Genomic DNA, 15,382 nt, shown 5'->3' on the forward strand with positions numbered 1-15,382 from the left:
CTCTACAAAACAAACCTAAACAAGATTAAGAAATACATCCTCTTAAAGCATTTTTAAGCCTGTCTATAATATTGTCAAGTGAAAAAAACTTCATAAATATATTTGGAGAGTGTTCAAGTATTTTTTCTGTCTGATAGCAAAAGTATACATTTAAAGACAAAACCCTGTCACTGAAAGTACCTACTCATCAACTACTGATCATTTCAGCTTTGTGAAGAACACTTAACTAACAAAGAAAAAAAACATAGCTCAAAGAAGTTCAATAAAATTTTATGTTACTGGGGATATGCTTAACAAACTAAATAAGGTTAAAACATTTTATTAATATGCTTGAAATAGTTATGATTATTCCTGAAAAAGAGTGAATAGCTTTGGAGAAATGTATGGGTAAATGTATATGTGAAATTCCAAATGATAAAAATTTCTAGAAGAATAAAAAAATTGCCTTATTTCTGATTTTTTGATTTTACTTTTTATTACATTGCTTTATTGTAATCTCTAGGATCTCTGTTATCATACAATGGATGTATTAATTGTGGTCATCCTTGGTGTCGGAAACAGTATTGTCTGCACCTCAATGCTCTTCGTACACTTTATCAGGTAATGTAAGTTCCTTGTATTGCCATGTCTTCCTCAACCTATAGTAGGTGGTGACATGTTCATAAAGTTTTTCTGTCTTGTTGATCATATGATGTTTCTTCTTTTTCCTTTTAATGTTGTAAATTATATAAAAAATTTTAAAATAATTGATGGTTTATTTATGGAATAAGCCTCTTTTTATCATCATGTATTATTTTATATACTTTTTTCAAATTAATAATTTATAAGATTGATGTTATTTTAAAAATATATATATAGAAGATATCTATTAGTAACTTTTTGGAACTGGAATTTTCTAATTGTTTTTTAAATAATAAATTCATTTTTATAAAATATATGCTGTCAAATTTCCTGTTCCTTTTCCATAAGATTTAGGGTTTTTGAGGAATTACTCTACACAGACAAATTATTTGCAGGAAAAAAAAAATCTGAGAAATAAATTTATTTTTTTCCCCTTCTAGGATTTTTGGTGATACCTACTTGGGATCTTTCTTTTTTATTAGATTTTACAGAGTTTATTAATTTGATAAACATATTAGCACTGTTATTTTCTCTACTGTATTTTGCTACTTTTTCACTGAGGTCTTCTGTTTTACTTTTTTTCCTTTACGGTTTTGTTTGGTCAATTTTCTTTTGTAGCTTTTTGAGATGTGAGTATAGTGTGTACATTCATTCTAAACTATAAAATTAACTGTATTAGTGCTCTTATTAGCCAAATTTGTCCATTCATTAAGGGAAGAGTAATTCTTTAAAAATATGTATGTTACTTTACAAAACTTCCACAGATTACAATTAGCATAGCCATTATGAAAAGTACTTTATCAAAATATTAAAGCCTTTCGTATTTTGGTTAAGCAACATATGAAATAAAATAATTGTGTCATTCTATATGAGAAATGTTAATCATTGCAGATATGACTTAAATCTAAGTTTCCATGGATTCTACACTCTTGATCTGAACTGTAAAAGAGATGCAATGCTTAACAAAACTGTATAGAGAAATATCAAACATCTGGGTTTGAGTTTATAAATCAAGGCCTACATTACAAAAGTGTGAATCATGGCTCAATTTAGAAAAAAAAAAATGCACAAGTTAAAAAAAAAGAATTATAGCTATGTGCATAATTCTTTATTGACTAGCTGATGAGATAGTGTGAAAATGCCGTGAAAGCTCTGGGTGAAAATAACTAAGTATCTTTAAATAGAAAGAAACCATCATGCAAGTAGAAGCTTCCTTTTCCTTGAAGTTTAAACACTTTTTTTTTTTTACTATTGGAAAGAAAAAAGAAGAAAGAGTTGTCAAATGGCATAGCTCTCATACTGAAGCAATGTTCATGCTTTAATTCTTACCTTTAGTTCTTTGCAAAAAATATATGTATAAATGCTTTTTAAAATTATATGATACACACACATTGTAAATAGGATATAGATTGGGAGCAATTTTTCTGAAATTATTTGAGGAAAATTATAATTATCCTCTTAATAGCTAATAACATCATCTATGATAGCAAACTATAAAACTGATTAAAATCACGAGACATGTACATAGTTAAAACCTAAAATGCAATAAAAAAATAAAATTTAAAAAAACCTGTGTAAATTAGGTATTTTTAAAAATATACATTTCATATAATACTAAGCAATGAGAGACTCATATTTATTTAGAGAAACCCATATTGTGAGTGATGTTTGAGGAAATGTTTGATTAGGAGCAATAGCATATCTTTGAAGGAAATGAACAGATATTTTAAAAATGAAGGCAAAACAGCCAGCTGACAGTCCTGGAGTGAATTGCCCAAGAACATTCGTATACTTGTTCCAACAAAGTGTGCAGTTCTCTACTCTCAGTTCTCTACTCTGACTTTAGTGCTTTGCATTACACAGACAAGTTCAATTATCAACATACAGATAATCTGAATTACCTATTAGTTCATTAACATTAATTTGAAATAACAAATAGATTGCTGATCATACATGCATACATAATCTTATGCTTCCTCATAATAATAAACATGTTGTTACCTCAAATTGTTGTTAATTTAAAAGGCACCACTTGTGCCATGCCAACTCTCCCGGTTATACAGAGGACTAACAACGAATATGAACATGTATTCTGGAATTACAGGCCAGGATTCAAAGGCAAGTTTGCCTTTTACTAGCTTTTTTTATCTTAGGGAAGTTCCTAACACTTTGGTCAACTTCTGTAACATCTCTATTTTTCAATTATTTTTATATCTGTAAAGAGGAGCCTAATTATAGAAGGTGTTTTTTAGGGCTACTATAAGGACCAAAAAACACACTAATTGAGAATTTTGGTAAGAGTTCAACAATTGTTAAAATTTTTTATGAACTCCCTTAAATGACTTTATACATTCCTAAGAGTCTAAAGCATGCAATACATAATAACTGCTTATTATTTGATAGCATTTAGTGGTTAAAAACAGTAGCTATTGAGTGAAACTGCCTGGATTTAAATCTTGGCTCTGCCAGTGTTTAGGTAGCTTTCTTGAGCAAATTATATAACTTTCAGCATTACTAATTATGACTAAATCATCATTTATAAAATTTTTAGAACAGTGCTTTATGTATATGGCAATACCTAACAGTATTAAAGCTTAATAAAATTATTATCAAGAAATCACAATATTAATAAGGATAATAATTATAATGGCTAAGCTTAGACACAAATTCAGTATTTAAACTTCAGAAGACAGTCTCTATACTTTAAATATTATTTGTTTTAAGTGAGAGAAATTGAGGGAAAAAAGTCACCCATGCCATAATATGCAACATTCTACTGTCTACTATATCGATCTATTGTGCAATAGTATGTATTAAGACAATGGAGCATCACTCATTAGTATGTCTCAATCAATTATGGCTTATACCATATGGACTCACTTTTAAAACAAGATAAAATAACAAAGTTTATTGTATAAAACAAATTAGGAGAAAGCATTTTCCCTATCATTAAGTGGGTCTTATTCATTTGATTTTACATATACTTTCTTGAGTAAGAAAGAGAAAAATGTAGTTCTAAGTGTGATTAAAAGAGATTTTACCCCATTGTTGATGCAAACCAATGGAAGAAAGTGTCAAATGTGAATTTTAACATTTCTAATTGACTGTAGTTGAAAACAAATACATAAGTATCTATCATACTTATAGACTTTTATCTTCTACATGATATATGTAGATATCAGAATGAAGTATTAAGAATCTTCCTTTTAAGTAGAATAAATTTATTAAGTGGTATAATATAAGCTGTTTTCTTTTATATTATTATAATTTCTAAAGGTTGAATAAACAGTATTTAAACACCTTCAAGGATTCTAAAAAAAATAAAATAAAAAATTGACAAATTTACCATGTATACTTTTCTAAACACTTATTTCAATCTCACATTAAATAATAATTGCAGGTCTGGTGTGGTGGCTCACACCTATATACCCAGCACTTTGGGAGGTGTATCACTTGAGGTGGGGAGTTTGAGACCAGCTTGGCCAATGTGTTGAAGCCTTGTTTCTGCTAAAAATACAACAATTAGCTGGGCATGGTGGTGCACCTGTAATCCCAGCTACTCAGGAGGCTAAGGCACAATAATCAATTGAACTTAGGATGTGAAGCTAGCTGAGATTTTGCCATTGCACTCCAGCCTGGATAACATAGTGAGACTCTGTCTCTAAATAAATAAATAAATAAATAAATAAATAGCAATTGTAATAGAAGGAACAGTTATAATTATAACAGTTATCCATTTCTATAATAGAAGATTTAAGGACAATATAAAGTACTGGTTGAGGTTTTCACTTTTTAATTCCCTTATGACATTTATTGTAGTCATCAGAATTCACTCTGCAAATTCATTTTCATATGCTCAAATTTCTGATTTTAACAAAGAAATAATGCGTCTGTATTACTTGGTAATTTTAAAACTTATAGTATGCAACTTTGCATTGTTTGTATTTACAATGCTTCAATTTTAATACTTTATTATATTTCGTTTATTTAAATCTACAAGTATCTTAGTATAGTATTCACTGCAAGTATTTACAATATGGCCTTAATAATTAAAAATTTTAAAAACCTCTTTTTATACTTAAAATGTTTCCAGAAAGTTATGTACATGCAGTATATTTTATACTTTGTTTCAAGGAGTATAGATATTTATAAACAAAATAAGTATACTTTTCTGTAACAATGAGCTAAAGCAAATTTTATAAAATATTCTCAATTTCATGTGCATAGTGAATACAAAAGAACTGATGTTTTATGTAAATCTGTATTTGAGAAAGACGACTTTATTTAAATTAAGGATTTGATTGTAATAATGCTGCATTTCTTCAGAATAGCTGACAAGTTGGAATATACCTAAAAATTATGTCTTACTTTTATAAAATTAATGATACAAAGTACTTTGACTTTGTGTGTACAGTATATTAAAATTTGTCATGATTTTTGTTTTGGTAAGAATAATTCTTGTTTTAAACTTTACACACACTTTATTTAAGGTAATATTGCTTTCTAAATTTTTTCAGTCCAGTCTAATCTCAGTCATTTATTTTTAATGAGAAAGCTACGGCACAAATAGTAAGAGCAATGGTAACTAATAACTTAGTTGATCATAATTTGCAAATTTGTCCACCATTTTTCTTTATTTTGATCTTTTGAATATCTAGTCAAATATGTAATTACATTTACTCTCACTCTCTACCTCTCTGTCTCTCTTTTTCACTCTCATATATCTATGTAGATATAGAAAAGGGTAAATAAAATGAGAGTCTAAAAGAGATTAATTATGTCTTATTGCTAATACATTTGCTAATAGCCTTCCACTTTCTCAGTACAAGCATTTAAATGTTCTGATATAGAGCATTACAGAAATTTTGTTTTTCCTTTTATATATTCATTATATAAACATATTTTTCACTGTAATATATTCTATCATATATGTTCTTTAATATCATTAAGTCTTGTAGGATATTCAATTCAGTTACAATTTTTCTTGCTGATAAAAATAGAAATAAGTGTTTTAGCATTCTTAAATGTATTCAAGATTAGAATGAAAATAAGAACTTTTAAGAGAGAGAGAGAGAGAGAGAGAGATATGTTATATGTATCTAAACAGACACACCTTCTTTCTTGTCTTTTCATTCCAAAATAAAATTAAGATTAAAAAAATTTCCAAAAGCACAATTTAAATGGTTTTGGAAAAGGCTATCATGAATGTTTAAACTGGGCAAATGAAAACTGAAAACCTAAATATCAAATATCAGTTACAAAACTTTATTGAAGTTTAATTTTATAAGAGATCCATGTCAGATGTGTTTATCAACTGATTAAATATTTTTTAATTCTGTACTTATAAATTTAAGAAATAGATTTTCTTTCTCATGTTGGATGATAGGAAAAAATCAAGAAGTAATAAGATAGTGTTTGAAGAAAAGTTAATTTAAGAAATTAAATTGCCCAATACAATAAAATTCATGATAAGTGACATTTAACCAATACAACATAGTATTTAACATATTATGTAGTTACTGTAAATTAATACTACTCTAATTATTTTATTAATTGATCTTGTTCAGCAAAATAAAAACAACATACCATGGAACTGCCAAAACCTTTGTCCTTGATTAATAAATAATTCAGCTAGGTTGCAATTTTTATATAACTGTCTACCTGTTATAAGTAGTTAGACTTTATAAGCAGTTAGACTTTATAAGCATATGGTGTTTCATAATAATTAGGAAAATAAACAGTAACTTTGAAATCTGAAAAGGCATTTATTATTTTGCCCAAGGTTTGTTCATTTATTTTCTGTCCTTTCTATGTATTCAAAACACATTATTATGGCAGAAACATAAATTTTGACTTTTTGAAATGTATTTTCATTCAAATATTAGATTAAATTAAAGGAGAATTCAAAATTAAACTTTTCTATATTTTCATAAACCAGACATTTAGTCTTTAATTTTGATATATCTGTGAGAAATAGCCTCAAGTACTTTAGTTCAACATATATTTATTGAATAACTACTATGTATTAAGCAATGTTTTAAACACTGGAGATGCAAAACTTAATGAGCCATATTCTTCACACTGTTGAGAACTAATATCTGCATAAGGAAACAAATATGTAAAGAGATAATTGGAATATGGATATGTTAAGATAATATTTTACAAAGTAATTTAAAGTACTACAGTGATGCACAGGTAGGAGAGTATGAATGAAATTAAAGAAGCTGGAAATAACATGAATGTAGAGGATGGCAAAAGAATTCCCTATTACTAGAGTCAGAAGCGAAAGGAAGAATAGGCAGGTAAGACAGTGCAAGATATTCTTTTTAATGATGGAAATTTTTGAGAAGTAGATTGTGGTACTATTAACTTTATAAGCTATGTAAAAGAAATAATAGTGTAGGCGAGAACAGAGAGTTAAACTTTTGAAAAGTTAGTTAATGAATATAAGTGAAAAATACAAGAAGTAATACTCAGTTGAAATTTACTATTGAAAATGTGCTAGGGACATTAATTTGCCCTAAAAAATCAATATTAACTCATCAATGTATGAAGGAGTTTCACAAGTTTTTTCCACTTCCCAAAATATGCCTTTGAATTAGGCACCAATCTCTTTGATAGGTAAGAATGAATACTTAAAAATTAAATGGTATACCTAGAATCACATGCCAGTATGTTTCAATAAGGTTTTCCCTCTTGGTTTCTGATTCCAATCTTATATTATTCTCACCAAGACTTCTCCAGATACAGAGAGACAGTGGATTATTTTAAAAAGCTACTGTGAGAATTAAAATATTTATTTAGTATCAAAAACACTTTATGATGTTATTTTATTTAAATAAATTTACATCAAGAGAGGACCCCAATGTTAGTTTATCTCCACTCTGGTTGAAGATACACTAAATATTACTTGGTGTTCTAGTGCTAATGAATAATAGCATGATCTTAGCTCTGAAGTTGAGTAAAATATTTTCTTACTTTTGAGCAAAAAATATTATAAGATATGTCAACACTCTTAGATATAAAAGCAGGCCCATTTCCTTCAGTTTGAGCCTTAAATAAATAAAGTATTTTAAAAAACAAAACCAAATCAAACCACATGAATGTGTATCAGCTGAGTTTTCCACAGAGACTATGCACACAGCTTCAGTGTCCTTTACATATGCTTACATCTGTGTTTCCCATTTCTGGTAAACTGCAAAAATGCAGGCCTCGTGCACATTTAACCTTGGTAGATATAAAAAAAAGTTAAATTGGGGTATGGAATTACAGGGAAAAGGCAGTCACTCTTTTGTCACCACAAAGTGATCTAAAAGAGTTATCATTGTGATATCAACAGGGTTTTCTTATATAAATGCTATCTTTGAAGCACTTTTATTTTCTCAAGTATTATACCCTTATTAGCACATAGAGTTGCCTCTCTAATAATAACAAATTTGTTGGCAGTGAGGAACTTTAAATTGTGTAAAAATGTACTGCTTGTTCCTTTAATGAAATCTCCTGCAAAATCTATTGTTGTTTTGGTAAATTTAAAGTAAGTATTAAGAACAAATTTAAACAATGATTTTAAACAAGATTCCAAGAAAACAAACTTAATTTTCATTTCACTAACTTTCGACAGCTCAGGTTTGGGCATTCTTTGATATGTAAGTTATTTTTATAAAAAGATGAGAATCCTTTCTTCCTTTCTGCTTTCCTTCCTTAATTTTTTAAAATCATTCTTTTGTTTTGTTTTAAATTCTAAAGCCTTTGTAAAGTTAATTCTCATCAGCTTATTTGGCATATCCTGCACAATATATTACTTCTAGACACCTGTTTTTTTGGGTATGTCTGAAAAGACTTCTCTCTTATAATTAAACAGAACTTGTTCTTTAATCTGTTTATTACGGCTATAACTAATTAGCATATAAGAACAGATATAGTGTACCAGTGCAGAGTACTGATATTGTCTTCAAACAACAGAGAGAACCATTTATGAGTAGTTTTACTTTTTCATAGACAAAGAAAGAAGAGCAACTTTCAAGGACAGAATTAAAAAAGTGAATCTCAGGACTAGTATCTTTTGTTAATCAGTCTACAAGTAAAACATCAAACAGATTTCATGACAAAAATTTAACTTGGAAACTAAATAATAAAACAGACTTGACATTGAAAGTGACCTATATTGTGTTAAACTTCTCCACTTCCTAGGACAGTGAACCTTGTGCCAAACAAGCAGACCTTAAGCACAGAATGATCTTATTTTTCACATTATAATATTTTTACTAATATTATCATTGATTTGACATGCTCTTGGTGACAATACCTAATTTACTTTGAAACTCAAATGACATTAATGGAGAATATAAGAGTTTGATGTTTACCAAAATGGATCATAGGTTAAAACAAAGTTGAGATGTGCTCATTTGAACATACATTGGGGCCTTAATTATATAATGATTATAAAAACTTGAATGCAGTAATATCTTTCTCAGCTGGTTTACTTAGAAGGATGCATATTTTGCATGAAATTCATTAGTCAATGACCTTGAATGTACATAGCTCCAAAAAGGTAGGAGGCATCTGGGGTCCTTCTCTGAAATCTCTACGTATCATTGTTTTATCACATATTGATCTCTTTCCAAAGAAAAAAGTTAATTTTTCTATCTTTTTCTTTTGAAAACATATAATAAATTTTATTTTAAAAATTATAATTAATTAATGTAATTAATTTTGTAACTAATCTTTCAAAATTTTAGAATTTAAATTGGTTTTCAGAATTTCTGGAATGGTGCTTGACTGATTTTATAAGGTTTGAATCACATTAGTAGATTATTAAATTATAAATTAAATTGGACACATTTACTTATTATATTTTGAAATTTGAATATTTTTCTGGTATAAGTATTTTATTCTGAGGCATTATATTTCAGGGTAAAAAAAATGACCTGGTTTCATGTTGTTGACGAATGGTCAATCATAAGACACAACACAACTCACTTGTAATGGTTATCATTTTTTTATCATCAGTAAGCTAAGTGGCAACTGTGAGTAACCAAGAGGTGAAAGCGGGTAGAAATTTTTTTCTCCATGTCTATACCACCATTCATTACCAGCTGATGCACTGACGGGGCATGTGTTCTACCATTTCCCCAAAGTCAGCACAAAAAGGTGTAGCCTCCATATGGTTCATGTGACAGGCCTCAAGTCAGTTCAGTACACAGAGAAAGATTCAGAAGGTTGGCTCATATCCTAACTGGAAGCCTGAGTGCTTTGGATAAACCTCACGTTTTAAAATTCACAGTTGCCTTGACCCTATTCTAATTAGTTACACCTAAAGTTGCATAGGACATTACATCATTAGTTTTACAATTCAACTATTTTTAGTGTTTTTTTTTCATCAATACATTTCTGGTCTGGCTAGTACTTTCCAAAATGTTTACAACTTTAGGGAACACAAAGTGTTATCTCTTGGGCAAGGTACCCACTTGCTGGTATTTGGGAGGACCAAATTTCTTACAGTGGCTCATCAATAATTTAAGCACATTATATAACAAACATACGTAATTTTAGTATTTTTTCTTGTTTTTTTTCAGATGGTATCTCACACTGTCACCAGGCTGCAGTGCAGTGGTGCAATCTCAACTCACTGCAACATCTGCCTCCTAGATTCAAGCAATTCTCCTGCCTCAGTCTCCCAAGTAGCTGGGACTCAAGCAGGTGCCACCATGCTCAGTTAATTTTTGTATTTATAGTAGAGATGGCTTTTCACCATGTTGGCCAGGATGGTCTCGATCTCTTGACCTTGTCATTTGCCTGCCTTGGACTCCCACAGTGCTGGGATTACAGGCATGAGCTACCATGCCTGGCTAATTTTAATATATATATTAAGTTATTTTTAAGTGCATGATTTGACCCATAATTCTTTGAATTCATGTTTTTTGAAAAGTCACAACAATGCAGATAGTGTAAGTTAAAAGTGTTATACTATATGTTAAAGTAATGCTTGAGGGATGATCATATCAAGGCTATTTTCCCAAAAGTTTGTCTTTTTTGGTTTACTGATTTCCAATGATTTCAGTCATGCAGAACTTTTTCTTGTACCATCCCAGATTTTAAACTTCCTCATCTCTGTTACTTTGCTGTATTGATGGAACATCAATTCTCAGAAAATAAATAAATGAATAAATCTTTTCATGTTGGTTTTGTTCTCTCTTATTCTTTGCATGTGATATATTCATTTTATTTATAAAAGCCATAATAGTGTGCTTTATATATCTGTTTGAATAATTATTGAAATTAATTTTAGCCTGTGTTCCATATTTTACAATGAGGATTGATGTACTGCAGATTAAAACTGATTTTTATAGCTCTTTTGAACTTTCTTAAATATCTATGACAAAAATAGTTTCATTTATTCTAATGCATCCATTGTTCATTTGTCAGATGACCTTTGTGAAACCTAAGGTTTAACTGCTTGGATTTTTATCAATCAATTATTTGACTTTTTATATATAGGAAGTATATGATATATATGCTAAAGTAAATAATTTGTCTCTATTTTTATCTTTCATCATTTAATCATGTGTAGGTAATTTAATTAGTGTTTTCAAGATTGTAACCTTTAATATGAACTTAAATCAACCACAGAGATTATAAAATATGAATAAATATGAGATTGAGTCATTGATATTAAATATACTAACAAAAATATTCTGAAAAATTATATGAATAAAAGGAATAACAATATCTGCTGTTCATTGAGATATCAGTGAGGATAATACTTAGTTTTTTCATCGATCAACTAAGCTATGTATAACAAATCTCTGCCAATTCAAATATTTCAAAAAATTAAGGGAGAATAAAACATAGGACAATTTCTAAATTTTCACTGATACATTCAGCCAAGGGTACAATATTAAGCTGCATATTGAATATAGTTGTAATTTACTTATCACCAGTCTGTCAAAGACTCTTAAGTTTATTTAATTTAAAATTGTACCACATACGTTTGACACGAGAAAACAAAAATCCTCTCTGAAAAATAAATTTAACAGCAATAAATAGCAGATAGCCTGAAACCAAAGCAAAAATAGACAAATGGGATCACATCAAGCTAAAAAGCTTTTGCACAGCAAAGGAAACAATCAACAGAGTGAACAGATAACCCGCAGAATAGGAGCTAGAAAAATATACAAGAATTAAGAAGACTTTGGCAAATAGCTGGAGGATACAAAGACAATGTAAAAAATGTTATATTTTTATCTACAAACAACTGTCACTTTCTAATTCTAAAAAGTAGAAAGGAAAAGTTTATTTTTAAACAATATATTGACTTTATTCCCAGCAATTTGGGACACCGAGGCAGGCAGATTATTTGAGATCAGGAGTTTGAGAATAAATTGGGCAATAGGGTGAAACCCTGTCTCTAATAAAAATATAAAAATTAGGGGGAGGGGGCGGCATGGTGGTTCACACCTGTAATCCCAGCTCCTCAGGAGCTGAGGCAGGAGAATTGCTTGAACCTGGGAGATGGACATTTCAGTGAGCCAAGATTTTGTGACTGCACTCCAGCTGAGCAGCAGAGTGAAACTCTATCTACAACAACAACAACAACAAAACCCAAAAAACAAACAAACAAAAAATGTTTTTAAAAGCAATCTAAAATATTAAGTACAAGGTGATAAATCTAACAGGAGCATGTAAGACATGAAGAAGAAAGTTATAACACAGACAGATTTTTATTAGAAAAGCTTGAAAAGTGTTAAGTACAGATTAACATAGTTCATAGTATAAAGACATAGTTTCTTTCCCAACTGATTCCCTATGGTCAAACAAATTCTAAAATAATAATGATATTTAAAAAAATAAAACATAAACTGGTTCTAAGTATATTCAAAAATTAGAAAGACTAAGACTAAGCATAATACTCTTGAAGAAGAGAATGTTTAAAGGATTTTCTCCACCACATGTCACAATCTATGAAGCTAATTTATTTAGGACTTCTGGGTACTGCAAGACTAGAAAAAGAAACGATAGAATCAAATAAATAACTCAGAAACAAGCCTACATACTTCTAGAAACAATATTTAAATGAGGTTTGCAAATTAACAAGGAAATAACAGACATTCTCATGCATAATACTATGATATTTGGGTAGTAAATAAAAAAGAAAGTTTGGATCTTTCTTTCTACAATATGCCATATTTAATTCCAAAGAGAATAAATGCAGAGATTTAAAAGACAACCTATCAAGCTTTAGAGAATAGGAATGATTATTACCTTCACAAACTTAGAGCAGAAAATATATATATATATAAACAAAATATAAAAATTACTAACCATTAAGAAAATGATTATTTTCGAATTTATAAAAATTGAGAATTTTTGCTTATCAAATTATTAAACAATTTAAAAATATTTTCTACTTTTAAAATCAACAAATGAAAAAATATTTAGTGTATGTAAATTAACTCTACAAATTAATAAAAGGGAAGCAAACTAATCAAAAGAAATAGTAAAATATTGGCACTTCAAAAGAGAAAATGTATAGGCAAACTTTAAAAGGTACCTAATATCAAACTTAATAAAGATTATTACTCACAGAAAAATGAAAACTGGGCAATACCAATGTTTGTGATGATGTGGAACAAAGACAAACTTTATACACTTTTAAGAGAATAAATGCAACAACTGATGTAGTGTGATGGTTAACACTGAGTGTCAACTTGATTGGACTGAAGGATGCGAAATATTGATCCTGGGTGTGTCTGTAGGATATTGCCAAAGGAGATTAACATTTGAGCCAGTTAATCTGCAGGGAAAGGCATTCCTACCCCTAATCTTGGTGAGCACCATCTAATCAGCTGCCATCCAGGCTAGAATATAAAGCAGGCAGGAAAAACATGAAAAGATTAAACTGACCTAGCCTCCCAGCCTTTCTCCCGTACTGAGTGCTTCCTGCCCTTGAACATGAGACGCTAAGTTCTTCAGTTTTGGGACTCAGACTGGCTCTACTTGCATCTCAGCTTGCAGACATTCTGTTGTGGGACCTTGCAATTGCATGAGTTAATACTTAATAAACTCCCCTGTGTATGTGCATATATGTGTAGATATATATAAATTATACACACACACACACACACACACACACACACACATACATACACACAGTGGAAGTTCAGTGGACAAACTGATAAAAAATGATAATACTTAATAAAAAGGAAATTTTATTAAGAATGAACTTAATATATGTTTATAGTAATCGTCATATCTACAGTATATATACATTAATAAAATATACATACATATACTTTTACAAAGCCTTGAAAAAAGTCTTTCTTGACTGTTTAATCATATGCTGTGAAATTTTTGCTTTTACATAAACTTACCAAAATGTATACAGTTAGCCAACAATAGAAATGCAAAACATATGATGATATCATAGTATGGTATTGCTAAATAAAGTCACAAAGAATAATTTCATTTTGAATTGATTTGGGGAGGTACTTCGCCTTTATTAAGATATCAATAAAAATATATATAATTTACTAAAAAGGTTTTATAAATGAAATTTTAAATTAGAATAAGAGAAAACCATAATAAGGGCAAAAAAAAAAAGAAAAAATCTTAATAAAATCAGAATAATACATTTAAAAGAACTGGACAAATATTAAAAATTAAGAAATATAAAAATATAAAAACTATAAAAATTAGGAAAAAATCTTAATAAGGGCAGAAAAATACATTTAAAAAACTAAACAAATATAAAGCATAAAACATACTTAAATGCATCAATAAAATGACAACTGTAGATCAAATAAATTTAAGACAATAGAAATTGGTTGTTAAATTTTAATAAAATATGTACATTTATTAAAATTAAATTTACATTTATATATATATATATATATTTTTCAAAGATAGAGTCTCACTCTGTAACCCAGGCTAAAGGACAGTGGCACAATCTTGGCTCACTGCAACCTCCGCCTACCGGGTTCAAGCAATTTTCTTGCCTCAGTCTCCCCAGTAGCTGGGACTACAGGCATGCACCACCACGCCCAGCTTATTTTTGTATTTTTAGTAGAGAAGGGATTTCACTGTGTTGGCCAGGATGGTCTTGATCGCTTGACCTTGTGATCCACCCACCTCAGCCTCACAAACTGCTGGGATTACAGGCATGAGGTACTGCACCAGGCTTTAATAAAATATTTTGTAATATTCGAAATATAAGTGACATGCCAAAAGCATAACTGAACCACAAAAATTGAACATCAATAATGGAAGAAATATATTAGATAAACTCTACTTACAAAAATTGAGAAGGAAGAAAAGATAAAAAGACCAGAGGGACTTTAAAGAAAAAAAAAAAAGTTTGGGAAAAACAGCACCACTAAATAGTAATATATATTGATTGTTTTTTGGTGACTAAATATAACCATAGCAGATTTTTAGAACTAAACACAATTGAATACAATAATATTTTTCTCTCTTCTTCTCACTCTCTCCTCCCACAAATATTGGCAGAATTAGAAATGATTGTTATATCAAATACAAATACATAAGAATAAATGATTTGAACAAAATTAAAAAATTTGATCTAATGTCCATTTACATACTCTCATAGATAGTAATTAGAAAATATGTGTTTTTAAAGATCACATCTAGAATAATTGTGAAATAGAAAGTATGTGTTATTTTAAATTATATATGAAATATTTGTAAAAAAAACGGAAAGCATCTTAGGCCAAATGGCAAGAGCCATCAAATTTCTAAATATCAG

This window comes from Saimiri boliviensis, chromosome 16 (assembly GCF_048565385.1).
Source record: "Saimiri boliviensis isolate mSaiBol1 chromosome 16, mSaiBol1.pri, whole genome shotgun sequence".
Lineage (NCBI taxonomy): Eukaryota > Metazoa > Chordata > Mammalia > Primates > Cebidae > Saimiri > Saimiri boliviensis.